Below are 21,460 nucleotides of genomic sequence, written 5' to 3' on the forward strand. Positions count from 1 at the left end.
CAACATGGATTTGTGGGAGGAAGGTCATGTTTGACCAATCTGATTGAATTTTTTGAAGAGGTGACTAGGAATGTGGATGAGGGTAGCGCAGTGGATGTTGTCTATATGGACTTCAGTAAGGCCTTCGATAAGGTACCACATGGAAGGTTAGTTAGGAAGGTGCAGTCTTTAGGTATAAATTTTGAGATAGTCAAATGGATTGAACATTGGCTGAAAGGGAGAGGCCAGAGAGTGGTAGTGGATAATTGTCTGTCAGGTTGGAGGCCGGTGACCAGTGGTGTGCCTCAAGGATCTGTATTGGGCCCATTGTTGTTCGTTATATACATTAATGATCTAGATGATGGGGTGGTGAATTGGATTAGTAAATATGCAGACGATACTAAGATAGGTGGAATAGTGGATAATGAAGAAGGTTTTCTAGGATTGCAGAGGGATTTGGGCTGCTTAGAAAAGTGGGCTGAAAAATGGCAGATGGAATTTAATGCTGATAAGTGTGAGGTGCTTCATTTTGGTAAGAAGAATCAGAATAGGACATATGTGGTAAATGGGAGAGCATTGAGGAATACAGAAGAGCAGAAAGATTTAGGAGTGACGGTACATCGTTCCCTGAAGGTAGAAACTCACGTGAATAGGGTGGTGAAGAAGGCTTTTAGTATGCTGGCCTTTATCAATCATTGCATGGAATATAGGAGTTGGGAGGTGATGTTGAGATTGTATAAGACGTTGGTGCGGCCTAATTTGGAGTTCTGTGTGCAGTTCTGGTCGCCTAATTATAGGAAGGATATAAACAGAGTGGAGAGAGTGCAGAGAAGGTTTACCAGAATGTTGCCTGGGTTTAAGCATCTGGAGTATGGGGAGAGATTGGACAGATTGGGTCTTTATTCTTTGGAGCGTAGAAGGTTGAGAGGGGATTTGATAGAAGTATTTAAGATTATGAAAGGGATAGACAGAGTGGATGTGGATAGACTATTTCCGTTAAGAGGAGGAAAGATTAAAACAAGAGGACATGAGTTAAGAATTAAGGGGCAGAGGTTTAGAGGTAACATGAGGGGGAACTTCTTTACTCAGAGAGTGGTAGCTGTGTGGAATGATCTTCCGGGAGAAATAGTGGCGGCGGAGTCAATTGTATTATTTAAGAAAAGGTTGGACAGGTATATGGATGAGAGGAAGATGGAGGGTTATGGGCATTGTGCAGGGAGGTGGGATTAGAAAGGGGTGTTTGGTTCGGTGCGGACTAGAAGGGCCTAATGGCCTGTTTCCGTGCTGTAATTGTTATTATTATTATGTTATTATTATAGGTCTAAACAACAATTAAAATCACCCCCTGCCAAAATTTTATCATAAGCTTGACTTAAATTAAAAAAGGAGTCTACCATAAATTGTTCATCATCTATATTAGGGGCATAAACATTCATTAAAGTCCAAGATTCTGAAATTTTTTTAGTTAACAATCAAAAGCCTACCAACTGCATCAATAACTGAATCCAATTTAAAAGATAACTACTTATGAATTAAAATAGCAACACCTCTTGCTTTAGAATTAAAAGAAGATGCTATAACTTGTCCAACCCAATCTCTTTTTAACTTCTGATGTTCCTTTTCAGTCAAATGTGTCTCTTGAAAAAAACAATATCAACTTTCAACTTTTTAATATAAACTAATACCCTCTTTCTCTTGATCGGATTATTAAGTCCGTTAATGTTAAATATAGCAAAATTTAAATTAGCCATAAAACAATCACATATACATCCCACATAAGTGGCAAAATGCTTCCCCATGGCTCTATTACAAACAAATTCAGAGATCTCTTCAAAGAAATAAAAAAACAAAAAAACCCCAAAAAGAGAGAAAAAGACCCTGAAAAAATACTACAATAATATAATAGTATTACCCCCACCCCCCTCAATTGTACATGAGTGACAAATGCCAAAAGTGGCTGACAACTTCAGAAGGATTGGTAGTCGAACCTGCCCCCAAACAGAATAAACAAAAATAAAATATAATCAGTTCAAGTATGGTAAGCTTCTTCCAAATCTCGGTTGACTTAGTCATCATCAATTTCAATATCTATCAACTGTTGAGTTTCCATCTCTTGCTTCCCATTCTTTCCTTTCTGAACCATAACAAGCTGTTGAGGGAACTTTTTCTGTTCTTGCCCCTGGTTATTAACAGTTAAAGAATTAGCAAAAGTGAGAGCTTCAGATCATCATTAAAAAACTGCTTTGGTAATCCCCATAAAAAACTTTTAAGCACAGCAGGATAACGAAAAACAAATCCTTTTTCCACAGAACACCTTTAGCTGCATTAAATTCTTTATGACATTTGATTACAGCTTGACTCAAAACAGCTTAGAAAAATTATTATTCTTAACAAGTAAAGGACCCTGATTTCTCCTAGCATTCTATACCACAGGTCTTAAAATCAATTCTCTATCCTGATAGCTCAAAGATTGAACCAGAATGGATCATGGAGCTTGACCAGGGAGAGGCTTCCTTCTTATTGCTCGATGAACTCTATCCAGTTCCAGACCATTTGCGAAATGGGCCATTCACAAAACTTCAGGAATCCACTTCTGAAAGAATTGTACTGGATCTGGACCTTCAAGATCTTCTGGAAGAAGTACAATTTTAACATTATTCCTTCGACTCTGATTTTCCAAATCATCAATCTTTTTCAACAAGTCACTTTTCTGAATCTCCCAACCAGTAAACGAATCCTCCATCTGTCCCATTCTTTCTTTACACTGCTCCACATCATCTTTACAATCAATAAATGCATCTTCAATCTTCTTAAATTTATATTGAACCATATCCACTGCTTTCAGGGCGTTAGTCACATCCATTTTAATAGAAGATATTTCACCCTTCATTTCAGCCAATTGTTCCTTCACAACTAGAAACCCTTGGTTCACTTGCATAGCCAAATTCTCCACTTGTTTAGATAAATCAGATAAAGCAGAATCGGAATCATAAGGGTCAGACTTAAGTTTAAAAGTCTGCTCATCACAGGCCTACCCTTGAATATACCTGTCTCTTCTTCCATAAGTTGCTCCTCTTCTTCTTCCAATCCAATGATATCCTCCTCCTCCTCCTCCATCGATATGGGGGTCAGATTGACCCGACAACGAGTGCAAACCCCCCCTCCCCCCGCCAGTCCAGGGTCGCAGAACTGAGGGAGGATAGGTCTCCCTGCAGCCTGGGCCATTTCAAACAAAGTTTTGCACATGCACAGTTGATCTTCTTGATCTGAAGGAGATTGACATCAGTCACCAGCACCATCTTGCACTGCGGTACACAAAGTCGGCACCAGTGTAGAATATACTCTACTGGTAGATTGACGCTGTGGTTGAGGTTGCGTTGAAATTGACTCTGGAGGCTCTGTTTATGAGGTAGGCTGGGTTTCTTCAGTAATTGTTGATTGTTTAATGGCTGTTTTCTTAGTTGTTTGAGGTTTAGTCTTCCTCATGGCTATTTGTAAGGTACTTCAGCAATATAATCAACAGTTGCAAATTAAAAAAAATCTTTTAAACGGGTTTTGAATAGTTCTGCCAGGAGGAGGTGTCTTCCCATGTCTTCTCCCTACACCATCATGTCACGCCCCCCTCTTGGGCACTCTCCAAAGCTTTTGCAAAGGCTCTTGGCACCAGCTTATCTAGCACGAGTAGAGGTCCAGTATTTTAAATAAGATCTGTTTTGGTGTGTTTGTAAAAAAATTCCCCAATTTATCTCCCAAAAACATATCTATATACAATACAAACACAACATAATCTGTCACAGCATCCATCTTGAATCTAACTGAGCTGAAACAAACTAGTCTCTGACTCCCTGTAGTGGGCAAGAGTATCATTAGCACTCTATCACTACATCCCTTTTCCTTGAGATGTTTAATCAAACAATGTGACACACTAATACAGTATTCATTTGAATGTAAAGTTCAACACAAATCTAAATACATCAGAGTACAAACTTTTAAAGTGTGCAGTTCTTTTCCTTTTGGAGTTTCAGTCTGTCAGGTGCTTTGATAATGTGCATGGATCTTCTTAACACAGGCACTTGTGTCAGCTCTGCTGATCGACTACTGTCTAGCACTGGTGGTGTTTCCTCTGTTGCTGTGCAGGTTGGATCTTCTGCATTTGTCTGTTCCTGCAGTGTCTCCTGCATTTTCAGCAGGCTCTTTTGATTCCTTCTCAGTATTTGACCATCCTTTGATCTGACCGTGCTGGATCTTGGATTTATTTCCTCCAGAACTGTTGCCTTCTTGTCCCAAGTGTTAGAATCTTTGATTCTCACTGTGTCATGTTGTGCCAGTAACCCTAAACTTCTTGCTGACTTGTTTGGTTTTTGTCTCCATTGCAGATGCTTTTGTTTCTGTTTGATATCCTCAACATCTCTGTTCTTGTTTGGCTCTGCAGAGTAGGGAAGTGAGGTGCGTAGTCTACATCCCATCAGCAGTGGGTGACATAGTAGGGAAGTGTGGTGCGTAGTCTACATCCTATCAGAAGTTCAGCAGGTGGCGAAGTTCTGTAACTCATTAGAGCTAGATACGGATCTGAGCCACTGTCTAGTGCTTTCTTGCGCAACTGTTTAACTATCATTTTACTGTGGATGCAGATGACTTGAAGTCACATATTGAAAATCATACTCCTGGAAAGTTCTGGCATTCTCTATAGCTGTAGATCAGTGGTTTTCAAACTCCTCCCCCAAACTCATGTTCCACCTTAAGTAATCCCTATGCCATAAGTGCTCTGTGATTAGTCAGGGATTGCTTAAGTGGAAGAAAAAGTTGAAAAACCACTGTCTTAATCATACATAATTGACTCGTTATGTGCATGGTTTCATAACGCCAAAGGAAATGAGCCAATTACAATTTTTCTCAAGCAAAATATTTCAGTAACAATTGGGTCTAGAGCAATGGTTCTCAACCTTCCCTTCCCACTCACATATCAATTTAAGAAATCCCCTACTAATCACAGAGCACTTATGGCATAGGGATTGTTTTAAGGTGGAATGTAAGTTTAGGGGGCAATTTGAAAACCATTGCTGTAGACATTTTGATGAATTCCATGTCTTGCGAAGATTGATTTCATATATTTGATCACTCAAGCATCTGACATATTAGGAAGCAATGCAATTTCTTGATAACTCATAGGAACATAGGAAGTAGGAACAGGGGTAGGCCAAAAATGGCCCATCGAGCATTGCTCCGCCATTCAATACGATCATGGCTGATCTAATTTATGACCTAACTCCACCTACCTGCCTTCTCCCCATATCCCCTAATTCCTCTATCATGTAAAAATTTCTCTAACCGAATTTTAAATATGTTTAATGAGGCAGCCTCAACCACTTCCCTGGTTAGAGAATTCCAAACATTCACTACTCTCTGGGAAAAACTATTTTTCCTCATCTCTGTCCTAAATCTACTCCCCCGAATCTTGAGACTGTGTCCTCTCGTTTTAGTTTCCCCGGCCAGCTCAAAAAACCTTCCTACATCTATCCTATCCATACCCTTCATAATACTATATGTTTCTATAAGATCTCCTCTCATTCTTCAGAACTTGAGCGAATACAATCCTAGATGATTTAATCTTTCATCATAAGTCAACCCCTTCATCCTAGGGATCAACCTAGTAAACCTCCTCTGGACTGTCTCCAAAGCCAGTATATCCTTCCTCAAATATGGAGACCAGAACTAGACACAGTACTCCAGATGCGGAGTATCTTATACAGTTGCAACATTACCTCCCTACTCCTGAATTCAATTCCTCTAGCGATGAAGGCCAACATTTCATTTGCCTTCTTAATAACCTACTGCACCTGCAACCTAACTTTTTGCGATTCATGCACAAACACTCCCAAGTCCCTCTGCACAACAGCATGCTGTAGTTTTTCACCCTTTAAATAATATTCAGCTCTTTTATTTTTCTTGCCAAAGTGGATAACCTCACACTAACATTGTACTCCATCTGCCAGACCTTTGCCCACTCATCCAGCTTAACTATATCCCTCTGCAGACTCTCCACATCCTCATTACAATTTGCTCTTCCACTCAATTTGGTGTCATCCGCAAACTTGGCTACACCACATTTTGTCCCCTCCACCAAGTCATCAATGTAAATGATGAACAGTTGTGGGCCGAGCACTGACCCCTGCGGCACCCCACTTACCATTCTCTGCCAACCTGAAAAACTCCCATTTATCCCGACTCTCTGCCTCCTGTCAGGCAACCAATTTTCAGTCCAGCCCAATATACTTCCCTGGACTCCACTTTCCTGTAATTTACTGATAAGTCTCTTTTGTGGCACCTTATCAAATGCTTTCTGGAAATCCAAATATACAGCATCAAACTGTTCCCCTGTATCCACCGCACCCATTATATCCTCAAAGAATCCTAACAAGTTTGTCAAACAAGATCTTCCCTTTCTAAAACCATGCTGCGTCTGCCTGATTGAACCCTTACATTCCAAAAGTTTCACTATTTCATCTTTAATGACGGCTCCAACTACAGATGTCAAGCTAATTGGCTGATAATTTCCAGTCTTTTGCCTACATCCCTTCTTAAATAGATTATAACCAGCAAGTAATTATTTTGATCCATGTGAAACAAATCAGTCCCAACTTTCTGCCATGGTTCTATTGGTAAGTCAGTTATTATCATGGGTTCCTTTGTCTGCTTTGCATGATGTTTCAAACAGGTCTCATAGCTGGAAACCATCCTGTCAATGTCAGGATTTCTCCCTGGCCAATAAACAGCAGGTCTGGCCCTCCTCTTGCAATTTTCTATTCTAGGGTACCCCTTATGAACCCTTTTCAGTTTCTCTTGTTGCAGTGATTGAGGAATGACATTTCTGCTGTCTTTTAAAAAATATTTTATTTAAATTTTTCATTCATATAGTTCGTAATGAGTTAATACAACAATAATAAAATTCAAAAAATGCATTACATATTTATAAACCCTCCCCTACCCTAACCCTCCCTTACCCTAACCCTCCCCCTTCCACTATCCTCCTACCCCAAAGAGAAATTATTTTAAAGTACAAGAGTAGTTCACGGACAAGTTACTCTTGTGTCTTGGTGTGAGCTTGCAGGCGCCTCAGATTGAAGAGACTGCCATCCGTGCGGTACCGGATGTAAACAGTGTCTTCATTGTTGAGGTCTTTCGTGGCTTGTTTCAGCATCATGCTGAAGAAGATTGTAATGTATAGTATAGTAATGTATAGTAATGTAAAATAAAAAGGATAAAGAAAAGAAAATCTTTAAGGATTTCTCTGAGAGGCATAGTCAAACACACAGGACATTAATCGAGCTTCTATATAGTCAATTTGGAGAGGATCAATACAGGGTTCAAGGAGAAGGAAGAAGACTTTTATATATTTATACCTAAAGTTTACATATATGGGCACCAAATTTGCACATATATTCTGTCCAGGTAATTCTCAACTTACGACCTCAATTGGGACTGGAGGGTTGGTCGTAACTCAAAATGGTTGTAAGTGGGGCTCACTCCACCATGCATGTTCAAACCAGGTCCCGAGGTAATTTTTCAAAAAACATTTTTAAACAAATGGATCTTTAATGATGATTCTCAACATGTGCATATTGCAGGTCCTTTAATAAAGATATAAAACATATGAATTTCAAGTAACTAATAAAGAATATCAAGATACATTCAGTACTTTTAATACTGCAGTAAATATGTACTGTACAGTGGTTTTAATAAAGATTCTCAACATTTCAACTTTAATTGGAAGTCTCTTCATCTGAACTTGTACTGGTACTTGGCTGTGGCTCCTCACCTTCTTCTTCATGGGTTGATGGGAGGGGGGTTGATTAAGGACATTTGCATGCTGTAACCTTTCCAAAAATCATGTAATGATATTTGATCATTGTCGGTTGCTGCTATGGTCTGCGCAAATGTTGAGTTAAGGTAATGAGCTTTAAAAGTCGCAAACGCCCATTGGTCCATAGGTTGAATTATAGAAGTTGAGTATGGTTGCAGAAATATCATGTTAACATCGGGATTAAGGTCCGACAAATGAGGGGGATGTGCAGGCGCGTTATCTAAGAATAATTGAATCTTGAAAGTAAAACTATTTTCTCAACAATATTGCCAACATTTGGAATGAAATAGTTTGCGAACCAGTCTTGAAACAAGACCCTCACCATCCAAGATTTGGGGTTGGATCTGTAGTGGACAGACAGGGTTTCACTTGTTAATGCTTTTAAATGTACCTAGGTTCTCAGAGCGGTAAATCAGGAAAGGCTTCAGCTTAAAACTGGTAACATTATCTCCCAGTAACAAGGCCACTTGATCTTTAAATGCTTTAAATCCCAGCATTGTGCAAGCTTCTTTAAGGATGTACGTTTGTTCCTGCATCTGCTTCCAAAAAAGTCCCATTTCGTCCACATTGAAAATGTGCTCTGGTTGATAAACACCATCACACATTAACTCATCCAGACTTTCAATGAACTTTATGGCAGCTCCTTCATCGGCCCTTGCTGCTTCACCTGAGACTTGTATGTTGTGCCAAAAATCTACTAAACCAGCCATTACTTGAAGCTCCCAATGTAATCCTTTCCTGCTCGCTCCTTCAATGCCTTGAAAAGACTGCTGGCCTTCGTCTGAATCATCTTTAAACTCAGTGGCATGCGTTTCTGAATCAGGTCTTCTAACCACACCATTAATAACTTCTCCATCTCATGGATGGGCCCTTGTCATTGCTTACTTAAAATTGTGCTCGTCAAACTTACTGATCCTCTTACAGCCTTGCATATTCTCTCTGCATCCTTTAAAATGGTCGGTATGGTGGAATACAACAACTGCAGATTGCATGCAATATCATTGACCTTGGTCATGTTGGTTAATGGCTTTCATTTTTACATCCAAAGTTATTGTTTTCTTCAATCTCTTAGCAGCTTATTCAATAAGGGATATGTTTTTCTTCTTTCTTGCTGTGTTTCTAGCACACCTAGAGAATGGCGACTGCGCACATAGCTTATATAGCGCTATGTTGCTCATGCAAAGACGCGTATATTTAAAAAAAAATTTCGGTTGTATGTGCAGGTGGTTGTAACTTGCGAAGGTCAGAAGTCGAGGACTACAGGTATTTATTTGTCAAATAATATGTAATTTTCTCTAAAGCAATACAACTCTGAATGTCTGAATTCCATCTTTACATACTCAAATGTGAATCTGATTTCCGAGAAGTTGCAATACATTTTCTTGCCACTGCTAGTGCAATTTTAACAAATTTCATTTGATATATTGATAATTTAATTTTAGGTCTCATTCCTTGTATATTCTCCAATAGGAATAAATCTGGATTGAGTGGAAATACAACATTTATAACCTGCTTTAAAAAGTTCCCTAAATCCACCCAAAACTGCCTTACTTTGGGACATGACCATGTTGAGCACAAGAATGTTCCCACCCCAAGATTACATCTGAAACATTGCGCCGATAAGTCTGATTTCATTCTATTCAATTTTGGTGGTGTAAGGTATAATTGATGTAGGAAATTATACTGAACTAGTCTATACCTTACATTAATAGTATTAGTCATAAAGTCTCGGCATAGTGTTGACCATCTTTCTTCATTAATTATAATATTCAAATCCGTCTCCTATCTTGGTTTAGATTTATCAATTCCATGTTTAGGGATTCCTGTTTGTATTAAAAGGTATATTGTATAAATAATTCCCTTTTTTAATGAGATTTTCCACTTCACGACAAATAGGTAATGACATAGCTGAACCTAATTTTTCTCTTAAGTATCCCCTCAATGGGAAATAACTGGAGTGTTATCAGTCATCCCATATTTATTCCTTAAATGTGGAAATGGCATCAATTGACCCTGATCATAACAATCTTCAATATTCTTGATCCTTTTATGGGACCAAATACTTAAAAACTGATTATCCTTTGAAAAAAGGATAGGGGATGTTTGTCATATGCATTAATGATCTGGATGATGGGGTGGTAAATTGGATTAGTAAATATGCAGATGATACTAAAATAGGTGAAATTGTGGATAATGAGGATGGTTTTCAAAGATTGCAGAGGGATTTGGACTGTGTAGAAGAGTGGGCTGAAAGGTGACAGATGGAGTTTAATGCTGAGAAGTGTGAAGTGCTTCATTTTGGTAGGAATAATCAAAACAGGACATACGTAGTAAATGGGAGGGCAATGAGGAATGCAGTGCACCAGAAAGATCTAGGAATAACAAAGTAGAATCTCATGTGGATAGGGTGGTAAAGGCGGCTTTTGGTATGCTGGCCTTTATAAATCAGTGCATGGAATACAGGAGTTGAGCAGTGATGTGGAGCCTGAACAAGGCATTGGTGAGGCCAAATTTAGAGCACTCTGTATAGTTCTGGTCACCGAATTATAGGAAGGATATCAACAAGGTAGAGTGAGTGCAGAGAAGATTTATGAAAATGTTACCTAGGTTTCAGAATCTAGATTACAAAGAAAGATTGAGCAAATTAGGTCTTTATTCTTTGGAGGTTGAGAGGGGATTTGATAGAGGTATTTAAGATTATGAGAGGGATAGATAGAGTTGATGTGGATAGGCTTTTTTCCATTGAGAGTAGGAGATTTGAAATAAGAGGCCATGAGTTAAGAGTCAAAGTTTAGAAGTAACATGAGGGGGATTTTCTTTACTCAGAGAGTGGTGACTGTGTGGAATGAGCTTCTGGGAGAAGTAGTGACGGCAGGGTCAATTTTGTCATTTAAGGAAAAATTAGATAGGTATATGGATGGGAGGGAAATGGAAGGTTATGGGCAGGGTGCAGGTAGGTGGGACTAGGGGAGAGTGCTTGGTTTGGTGCGGTCTAGAAGGGCCAATATGCTCTGTTACCATGCTGTAATTGTTATATGGTTATATATATGGTTAAAATATTGCCCAACCTAACAAACTGGATCTATTAGTAAGGAAATCCAAAGGATGAGCTGATACCATACGAACAAAGTTTGGTTATCAGCTATGATGGAACAACAGTGTTGATAAATAGTAATCTTACATAAGAGTTTGGTCTATCCAGGTGAGTCACAGTAGAGTGTAACACTGTTGAAATGGCATCCTCTGTCGACCTATTTGCAGGGTAGGCAAATTGATGTTGATCCATAGTGGCAGGCAAAGAAGATTTCAAATGAGATAAAACCAACCTCTCAAAACATTTCGCAATGATGGGAGTAAGTGCAACAGGACGGTTGTCATTCAGACTCCTAACGGTAGACCGCTTTACACAGGCACAATTATAGCAGTCTTAAAATTTGTTGGAACACAGCCTTGGCCAAGGAAAGATTAAAAATATCCATAAAAACCTTTGGCAACTGATCTGCACAAGCAGACCGACCAGGAATACCATCTGGTACAGCTGCCTTCTGTACATTCACCCCACTAAGGATGGCCCATACCTCTGTAATAGAAAACGAGAGAGATGCTTCATTTGGTAAAAGATCCACCTTGAAAGGGACATCCTTATTTTCTCAATTGAAATGAGTATAAAAATAATTAAGCTCCTCAGAGAATTTTAAGGGGTCACAACTAAAAACTGGTTCTATACCAAATGATTTATAATCTTTGATGACCTGTATACCCTGCCACATGTGCTGTGAGTCTGAGGATACAAAGTGCTCCTCAATCTTCTTTTTGTATAAATGTTTAGCCTGAGAGATTCCCCTCTTTAAGTTGGATCTGGCCAAACCAAATAATCTCTTGGGCTCCAGATCTAAAGGCTAAGTCTCTGTCTCTGATATTGTAGTAAGCCTGATATTCACCTCTAGGCCATTCTTCATTTAGATTCTTGATGACCTTCTGTAGAATTGTGTTATTTTCTGTTTCAGCTGTGATCTGCTTGGATTCCATATTTTCTGCTGATACTGACTGATTCTCACTCTGCACACCCCTGATGTTACTTCCACTCCTGGTACCATGTGATATTTCTTTATTTGTAATAAAGAAACTTTGGTTCTTTTAAAACAACTATACTTTATTAGCTATAAAACTCATGACGGTGTGGAGGCATCCATCTTGAATCCAACCGAGCTGCAACAAACTAATCTCCCACTCCCTCTAGTGGTCAGGAGTATCATTAGCACACTATCACTACACCACAGATGTTGGAACCATTTAAATTCGCTTATAGAAGAAACCGTTCCACAGACAATGTTATAGCCTTCACCCTTCACTCCGTCCTGACCCACCTGGAGAACAATGTCTCAGACACTAGGCTGCTGTTTATTGACTTCAGCTTGGTGTTTAATATGCTCATTCCCCAAAAGTTAGTAGAGAACCTGTCCTCACTGGGACTCAACACCTCTCTCTGTAACTGGATTCTAGACTTACTTTTGAAAAGACCATGATCTGTCCGGGTCAGTAACAGAATGTCGAGCACTGTCACGCTGAGCATTGGCGCACCTCAGGGCTATGTGCTCAGACCACTCCTGTTCATACTACTGACCAACGAATGCATTGCCAGATCGAGCTCTAACAGTGTCATTAAGTTTGCAGATGACACAACAATAGTTGGCCTCATCAGCAACAATGAGTTGCAACACAGATAAGAGGTGAAAAATCTCACAAAATGGTGCAAGAGAAACAATCTAAGTATAAAGCATACAAGATGAAGGAGATGATCATGTACTTCAGGAGGACCAGGAATGACCACCTTCCACTATATATCAACAACTCTGTAGTAGAAAGTACTAGTTTACCTATTGGCCTATTGTGGACATTCAACATCTCCTCATTTGTCAGGAAGGTGCAACAGTGAGTGCACTTCCTGAGAAGACTGAAGCAGGCAAGGCTACCAGCCACCATTATCTCAATCTTCTATAGGAACTCTATCAAGAGTGCCCTGGCTAGCTACATCACAGTGTGATATGGTTGCTGCAGAGAATGGATCAAAATCAATCCACAGGACCATAAAGTGGCAGAAAAGATCAATGGAGCCTCCCCCCCACCCCACCCATCAATGTGATCTACCCATATTGTTATCTCATGAGGGTGTGCAAAATCATTGAGGACCCTTGCATCCCACACAGAGCATCATTCAGCTGCTCCCATAGGGGAAGAGATACAGGAGGATCAGAGCCAGCACCACCAGGCTGAGGCACAACTTCTTCCTACGGACAGTGAGAAAGCTGAAGGACCAAAGGAACTGCACTCACTAACCACCCAAGACTCTCATACGCACAGAACAATATTTATTTATTTGTATAGATTAAATACTTGTTCTGCATATGTATTGTTTGTCTGTATGTGTGTTGTGCCTAGTTGTTTGTCTGGATGTTTTGCTAGGACTGGAGAACGTTGTTTCGTCAGGTTGTATTTGTGCAATCAGGTGACAATTAAACTTGACTTGACTAAACATTATATAAAGCATGAACATTATTATGTTGATTAAATTAGTGATACTAATTACTTTTCAGTCTAAGCTGCATACTTTTCACATTACAGTGAGGTCATTTGGAGTCAACCGAGCTTCTGATTGCAGAAATAAATAAGAGAAACAACTGTTTCATTCTTGTTATACATGTGAATCATATGTACCCAATAAATAAGATAAAGTCATCAGATCTTTTGGTCTACCTCAGTTGGCAGCTTTTGGCCAGATCTTTTCTCAGACCTCTTGCAGCTTACGCTTTGCACTTCTTCCGCTTAACCAATTTTCATCTCTTCCCTCTCAATTTCTTTCCTCTGAAGTTAATCTGCAGACTCCTGGTAAGCAGCCTACCAGCTGGAAAACACAGGAATGGATCCACAGGTGCAGTCAAGCTACAAGAAATTTAATGTCAAAGGAGATACATTTGTCTTAAGGACTGCCATGGGAAGAATATTGACTGCTGGTTTCACAACCTGGAGGAAAAAGCAAAAATAAACAATTAATTGGAAAAATAAAATTAATTTATTAGTCACATTCATGAGGTTAAAATGTGATTCCAAGGTGATAATCTAACAAAACAAAAAATGTAAGTTGATTTTGGCTGGAAAAAAAACCTATTGCTCCCTACTGTCACCTGGTGGCTACTGCATTAACCTACAAACTGACCTGAAAGATCTTCAAGCATTCCAAATATCATCTGCAATGTTAATAGGAAAAAGCTGTTTAAAAAATAGCAGGACAGATGTCACTAAATATAGCTAGGAGATTGAAAAGCCCACCACATTTGTTCACAAGGGAAATTGCGTTCAACGATGTCACAGCAAGATATCAAGAAACAGGTTCTGGATACACCAAATGGTGTGGGCCCCAACATGCTGGATTTGATGTTGAAGGTGCGCTTCAGAACTAGCTGCACCTCAGCCAAGTTGTCCCAGCACATCTATAACACCAATATATACCCAAAAACAAGGTGGAAAATAATAAGATATGTCCTCTCTGTATGTCCTGGCCAAACAGTAAAAAAAATCAAATAAGGCCAATTATTACCTCAACAGTCCATCCTCTGTTAACAGCAAAGTGAATGAGAATGACATTGACAAATCCATCTAGCGCCAGCTATGATAACTTGCTCATCTTCTAATTTGTCAGAATAACTTGGCACGATTTATAATCTAGTCCCAAACATTCAGATTTGGGCTACAAAAAAAAGGAAGTTGCATATATCGCACAGAATTGACGCACAATGACCAAAGCCTATATAAACTGAGAATTTAGGACAAGCTATCCTAGAGGCTAAGTGATGGTAGGCACTACAGCCATCATGCACCAATGATGGATATCCAGAACTCAAATCAAAATCTTGGGTCACCACAGACCAGAAATTTAACTGTTCTATCCAAGTAAATCTTTGGCTTGGCTTCGCGGATGAAGATTTATGGAGGGGTAATGTCCATGTCAGCTGCAGGCTCGTTTGTGGCTGACAAGTCCGATGCGGGACAGGCAGATACGGTTGCAGCGGTTGCAGGGGAAAATTGGTTGGTTGGGGTTGGGTGTTGGGTTTTTCCTCCTTTGTCTTTTGTCAGTGAGGTGGGCTCTGCGGTCTTCTTCAAAGGAGGTTGCTGCCCGCCGAACTGTGAGGCGCCAAGATGCACGGTTTGAGGCGAGATCAGCCCACTGGCGGTGGTCAATGTGGCAGGCACCAAGAGATTTCTTAGGCAGTCCTTGTACCTCTTCTTTGGTGCACCTCTGTCACGGTGGCCAGTGGAGAGCTCGCCATATAACACGATCTTGGGAAGGCGATGGTCCTCCATTCTGGAGATGTGACCTACCCAGCGCAGTTGGATCTTCAGCAGCGTGGATTCGATTGTGTCGGTCTCTGCCATCTCAAGTACTTCGATGTTAGGGATGAAGTCGCTCCAATGAATGTTGAGGATGGAGCGGAGACAATGCTGGTGGAAACGTTCTAGGAGCCGTAGGTGATGCTGGTAGAGGATCCATGATTCGGAGCCGAACAGGAGTGTGGGTATGACAACGGCTCTGTATACGCTAATCTTTGTGAGGTTTTACAGTTGGTTGTTTTTCCAGACTCTTTTGTGTAGTCTTCCAAAGGCACTATTTGCCTTGGCGAGTCTGTTGTCTATCTCGTTGTCGATCCTTGCATCCGATGAAATGGTGCAGCCGAGATAGGTAAACTGGTTGACCGTTTTGAGTTTTGTGTGCCCGATGGAGATGTGGGGGGGCTGGTAGTCATGGTGGGGAGCTGGCTGATGGAGGACCTCAGTTTTCTTCAGGTACCTACTAGCATCTCTTAACTCCCCAAAACTTTTTTTTACTCTCTTACAAGCCACAAGTCAGCAATGTAATGTATAATTAAGCTGAAACAACCCATTTGATTCAGGCCCTTTGACCACCCCTATCATTTATGCACTGTGGCTGAAGTGCATACCATCTATAAAACCTCTTTGACAGCACATTCCAGATCCACAATCTCTACCAGTTAGGAGAATGGCAGCAGGCACATGAGAATGTCATGATAAATTACCCTCCAAGTCGCATACAGCACACTATCAAGATTTGGAAATTGATTGCCAGCCCTTCATCAGTACTAGGTCAGAATCTTGGAACACGCTCTCAAACTAAATCCCTTAAACACATTGACAATAAGTGTCAAGATGGCAGGCCATCCCATGAGCAATAAATACTGATTTTGCTAGTAATGTCCCCCACCCATGGAAGAAATGTATATGCCGTGGAACACATAGGACTAGTTTATACAACAATGCTATAGTCTTCATATTAACAGAGAAGTAAAAACACAATGCTGCAGAAACTCAGCAGATCAGCAGTGTCCTTTACATAGCAAAGGCAAAAATGCATAACCAACAATAGACTTTTTGGTTTCAGCTAACCTGCTTTCCTCTTTCCCCCCCCTCCCCTTCTCCCTTCCAGCTCTCCTCTTCCCTCTCTATTCACCTAGCCATCCCTCCTTCTGCTACTGTGCCCTCCCTCCCTTCTAAACCTATTACCTCCTGTCTTTGCGACCACACCTCCCCCTACTCTTTTATTCAGAAGCCTGTTGACATTTCAATTTTAAAATTTTTTTCTTGTACTGTATCTACTGATTCAATACTTTTATTGACATCCTTCTTAAGTGTAGACATATCTTCAGACATATTAGATATTTTAGTTGTCACTTCCAAAAACCCTTGAGTCAGTTGTTTAGATATATTACCCATATGGTAAGCAATCTCTTCCAAAACAGCACAGAGTCCATTCCAGATTCCAGTTCCACATCTTGAGGCCTACCTTCTCTAAACTCCGCCTCCAATTGTTCCTGTGAGCTACTCATTATAGGTAAGTCCTCTTATTGTTCCATTATCGGGCCTTTCCCTGTGAGGCTGTGGGTCTGTACACTTGACGGCAGCACCTCGACCATGTCGGGATGCCGCCACTCAGGCCCTCCCACAATCCACACACGCTCCAGCAAGTCGCGGACCCTAGAGGCACCGGGCATGCCCGGCAAGACCAGGGGCAGTCTCCAATGCCATTCTGCGTGTCCCCAGTCCACCCGATGGCAGCGCGGACTCGAGGGCCCTCCTCTGTCGGGTTGCCCGCACCTCCGACATAGCGAATGCGCGGGTCAACGTTGGCCGAACTCATCATCAAGCCTGTGCCATCTTGTGGAGACATGATCAGCGCCGGTGTAATACTTAGTCTGGCTGGAATTCTCTGTGGCTTGGAGGTTCCAGACGACGAGTCCGTGGTTTCAACTGGACAGGTAGGCCTCAATTCTTCAGCACTTTAAAAAATAATTTTTTCTGTAATTGAGCCTTCGTTTTTTTTAATATTAGTCGCCATTTTGAACTAATGATGTTCTTAAAAATGAAAACAGAACTTTTGTTACTTAAATAAAGTTTTAAAATGGGTGCTTAAAAAACTGGCTGGGGAGGATTAGGATTGCACGTCTGCCCTCTACGCCATCTTGAAACAGCTTTTTTTTAAAAAAAATTATTTTTCACACTATGAACCATATTAACCAAGATACACACATTTCCCTCTTGAATATACACAGTCATTTTCTCCCCTTTTCCCCCCTCCCTTCACTCCATCCTTCCCACCCCCCTCCAAACCCATTAAACATTCAACATATACAATACAATAAACCCATTAAACAATGTCATCACACAATGAAAATAAATAAGAAAATTGTATCATCTACTTTTACACACTGGGTCAGTTCATTTCGTCTTCTTCTCATTCTATCATTTTAGGGGGTGGAGGTCTGCGGTAGGCCCTCTCTGTTGTGTTCCATGTACGGTTCCCAAATTTGCTCGAATAATGTGACTTTATTTTTTAAATTATATGTTATTTTTTCCAATGGAATACATTTATTAATTTCGATGTACCATTGCTGTACTCTCAGGCTCTCTTCTGATTTTCAAGTTGACATTATACATTTTTTTGCTACAGCTAAGGCTATCATAATAAATCTTTTTGCGCTTCATCCAGTTTGAGGCCTAACTCTTTACTTCTTATATTACTTAGAAGAAAGATCTCTGGATTTTTTGGTATGTTGCTTTTTGTGATTTTATTTAATATAGCACTAGATAAATTAACAGAATGGTACAAACAAGGTGGTTTACAGCTACCAAACTTTAAAAATTATTACAGAGCAGCACAATTAAGGTATCTATCAGATTTTTATCAACAAGGGAAAAACCAGATTGGACCAGGATAGAGCTAGATAAAATAGGGGATAAGGTACCAGAATATATACTTTATAAGTGGGATGAAAAATTGGTGCAATATAAAAGTTCACCAGTACTACACCATCTGCTCAACATTTGGATGAAGATTCACGTAGAAAGGAAAAAAACAAATTACCAACTATCAAAATTACTATTGACGCAAAATCAACAAATCCCTTTCACCATAGATAACCTTTCCTTTAGAGAATGGGAGAGAAAAGGGATTAAAAGATTAGAAAATTGTTTTTTGGGAAATAATTTATTATCATTTGAACAAATGAAGTACAAATATGGAATAACTCACGGTACAATGTTTGCATACCACCAACTGAAAACCTACTTAAAGGACAAATTGGGAAGCAGACTGAGGTTACCAGAAGGAAGTAGCTTTGAATATGTGATTACAGACACAATGATAATTAAAAGATTTATAACAAACATGTACATCAAGCTGCAAGAGAAGGAAAATGATGAAATAAGCTGTAAACGCAAACAAAAGTAGGAACAAGATCTAAACATAAAGATAAAAAATGAAATATGGGAAAAGCTATGCTTCGGAACTATGAGAAATACAATAAACACGAGGTTACGCATGATACAATATAATTGTTGACACAGGCTACATATCATGCCCCAAAAGTTAAATAAATGGGACCCAACAGTATCAGATGTTTTCTCTGTAAGAAGGAAACGGGAACAACAGTACATGCAATTTTGGCATGTGAGAAAGTGCAAAAATTTTGGGAAGAAACAGCTTTTTCTGAATGTAAAGATCAAGTTGTATGTAATAAGGAAAAAATAGAGAAAGTGGAAGATTCGCTCGTGGATTGGGGATTCCAGAAGAGAGATTTATTGAAAAAAATGGATTCACTGGAAAATCAGAGTCAGAGAAATAATGTGAAAGTTATGGGTCTTCCAGAGGATATTGAAGGATCTGATCCAATTAAATTTTTAAAGAATTGGATCCCCGAGATGTTGGGTAAAGAGTTTTTCTCGGGAGGTCTAGTATTAGAAAGGGCACATAGAGTGTTACGGAAGAAACCGTTACCAGGACCAACCACCACAAGCAGTTTTAATCTGGTGCCTGAACTACCAAGACAGAGAAATTATTTTACGGTCGGCGGGACAGAAGGGACGACAAGATCAATCTACTATGATGGACAAGAACAATAGAGTATTTTTTAATGCAGATTTGAGTTAAGAAATTATTAGGGAGTTTAATTCTGCTAAAGATGTGTTGTGCGGAAGGGTCATAAATTTGCTTTTCGATACCTTGCCACATTGAAGGTCTTTTATGGCAACTTTCGATCTCAATTTTTTGAGAATGATCATGATACATTAGTTTTTGCTAATTCATTACCGAACTTACGTGGTCATGGAAGAGCTTCGCCATCGTTGCCTAAAGAGGGCCAATGGAAATGGGCAGAATGGAAAAAATGGGAAGAAGGAGGTTTTAACACAAAGTCTTATTGTCATTGAAGATCCGGAACAGTCATTGGGAATGGAGTCATTGGGTTGAATATCTTTATAGTACTGAATTGTATTAACATGAATTATGTATTTCTGGCTGGGGAGGGTGGATGGCACTGAAATCTTTGATAGTCATCTGCCACTAGTGGGGTTTACCACACCCAGATTTTTAGGGCATTACTACCTTTGGGTAGTGGTTTTTTTTGAGGGGAATAATTAAAATCTTTTTATATATAAATTTTCTTTAAAATATTTAGGGGAGGGAAATCGGATTTCATTTATTAGTAGGGGAGCGATATTTTGTATTAAGTGACTATATTGCTAGTTTAAGATATCTAATTTGAAATTTGCAACTTTTAATGTTCAGGGGTTAAATAATCCAATTAAGTGAAAGAAAGTTATAGCTTATATTAAGAAAATGAAAACTGATATTGCCTTTTTACAAGAAACACATTTGGCTGAAAAAGAACATTTGAAATTGAAGAGAGATTGGGTTGGATATGAGTTTTTTTCTTCATTTAACTCTAAGGCAAAGGGTGTGACAATTCTAAGGCACAAAAATTTGTTTTTTGAGTTGTACACTTTGTAGGGGAATCCTGGAAGGGGTTTAAAGGTGAACTGTAAAATGTTTAATGAATTTTGGACTTTGCTTAATATTTATGCACCTAATGTGGATGATGAGTGTTTCATTTCAGATGCTTTTTTGTTATTAAGTCAAGCTAATGAAAATATTTTAGTTGGGGGTGATTTCAATTGTACCTTGGATCCTTTGTTGGATAGATCCCCAAAATGTATAAAGAAATCAAAGATGGTGAAACAAATTGGGGCTTTGATGAAGGATTTAAATTTAGTAGATATTTGGAGAAGGGTTAATCCTACAGAGAAATATTTTTTTAAATTATTTTCGACATGATTCATTTTCTAGAATAGACTTTTTTTTTATTATTGGCACATTTACAAGGAAGGATATAACAAGCAGAATATAAGAGTAGAGTTGTATCAGATCATTCTTTTTTCCTATAAAAGTTCAGAAGTAGTACGTTCATCTTATAAATGGAGATTTAATGCTATGTTGTTGAAAAAAACCCAGAGTTTGCTACTTTTGTTAAAGAATAGATTGTTTTTTCTTAGCTGAAAATGCTAATTCAGTAAAAAGTCGTTTTGTGTTATAGGATTCGTTAAAAGCTTACTTAAGAGGGCAGATAATTAGTTATACCACTAAAGTTAAGAAAAGGTATATGGTTGAAAGTCTTGAATTAGAGAAGCAAAATTGATGAACTGGAGAAGGAATTTCAGAAGGAAGTGACAGAAGATTAAAAAAAAGTAGCTCTTCCTAAATTGAAATTGCATTATAATACATTGCAGACTTATCAATTTGAATGTTTAATTAATCGATCTAAGCAGTGATATTATGAGTTGGGTGAGAGGGCACATAAAGTACTTCCATGGCAGTTAAAGAAGGAACAGGTTTCAAGGGTTATTAATGCTGTTAAAAAGAATTCAACAGTTACCTATAAACCTCAGGAAATTAATGACCAGTTTTATTCATTTTATAAAAAATTATATACTTCTGAGGGGAAACAGGATAATGGTTCTATTGATTCCTTTTTATCTAAATTAACATTATCAGCACAAGAAGAAGAGGATATTATGGATTTGGAAGCTCCGTTTACAGAATTACAGATTAAGACGGCTATGTTGGAAATGCCCAATGGTAAGTCACCAGCCGATGATGGGTTTTCGGTGGAATTTTATAAAACTTTTTATGAAGACTTATCCTCAGTGTTTAGGTAAGTATTACAACAAGTGACTAAACATTATGAGTTACCAGAATCTTGTTCCAGTGTTTTAATT

This window comes from Narcine bancroftii, chromosome 1, assembly GCF_036971445.1.
Source record: "Narcine bancroftii isolate sNarBan1 chromosome 1, sNarBan1.hap1, whole genome shotgun sequence".
NCBI lineage: Eukaryota > Metazoa > Chordata > Chondrichthyes > Torpediniformes > Narcinidae > Narcine > Narcine bancroftii.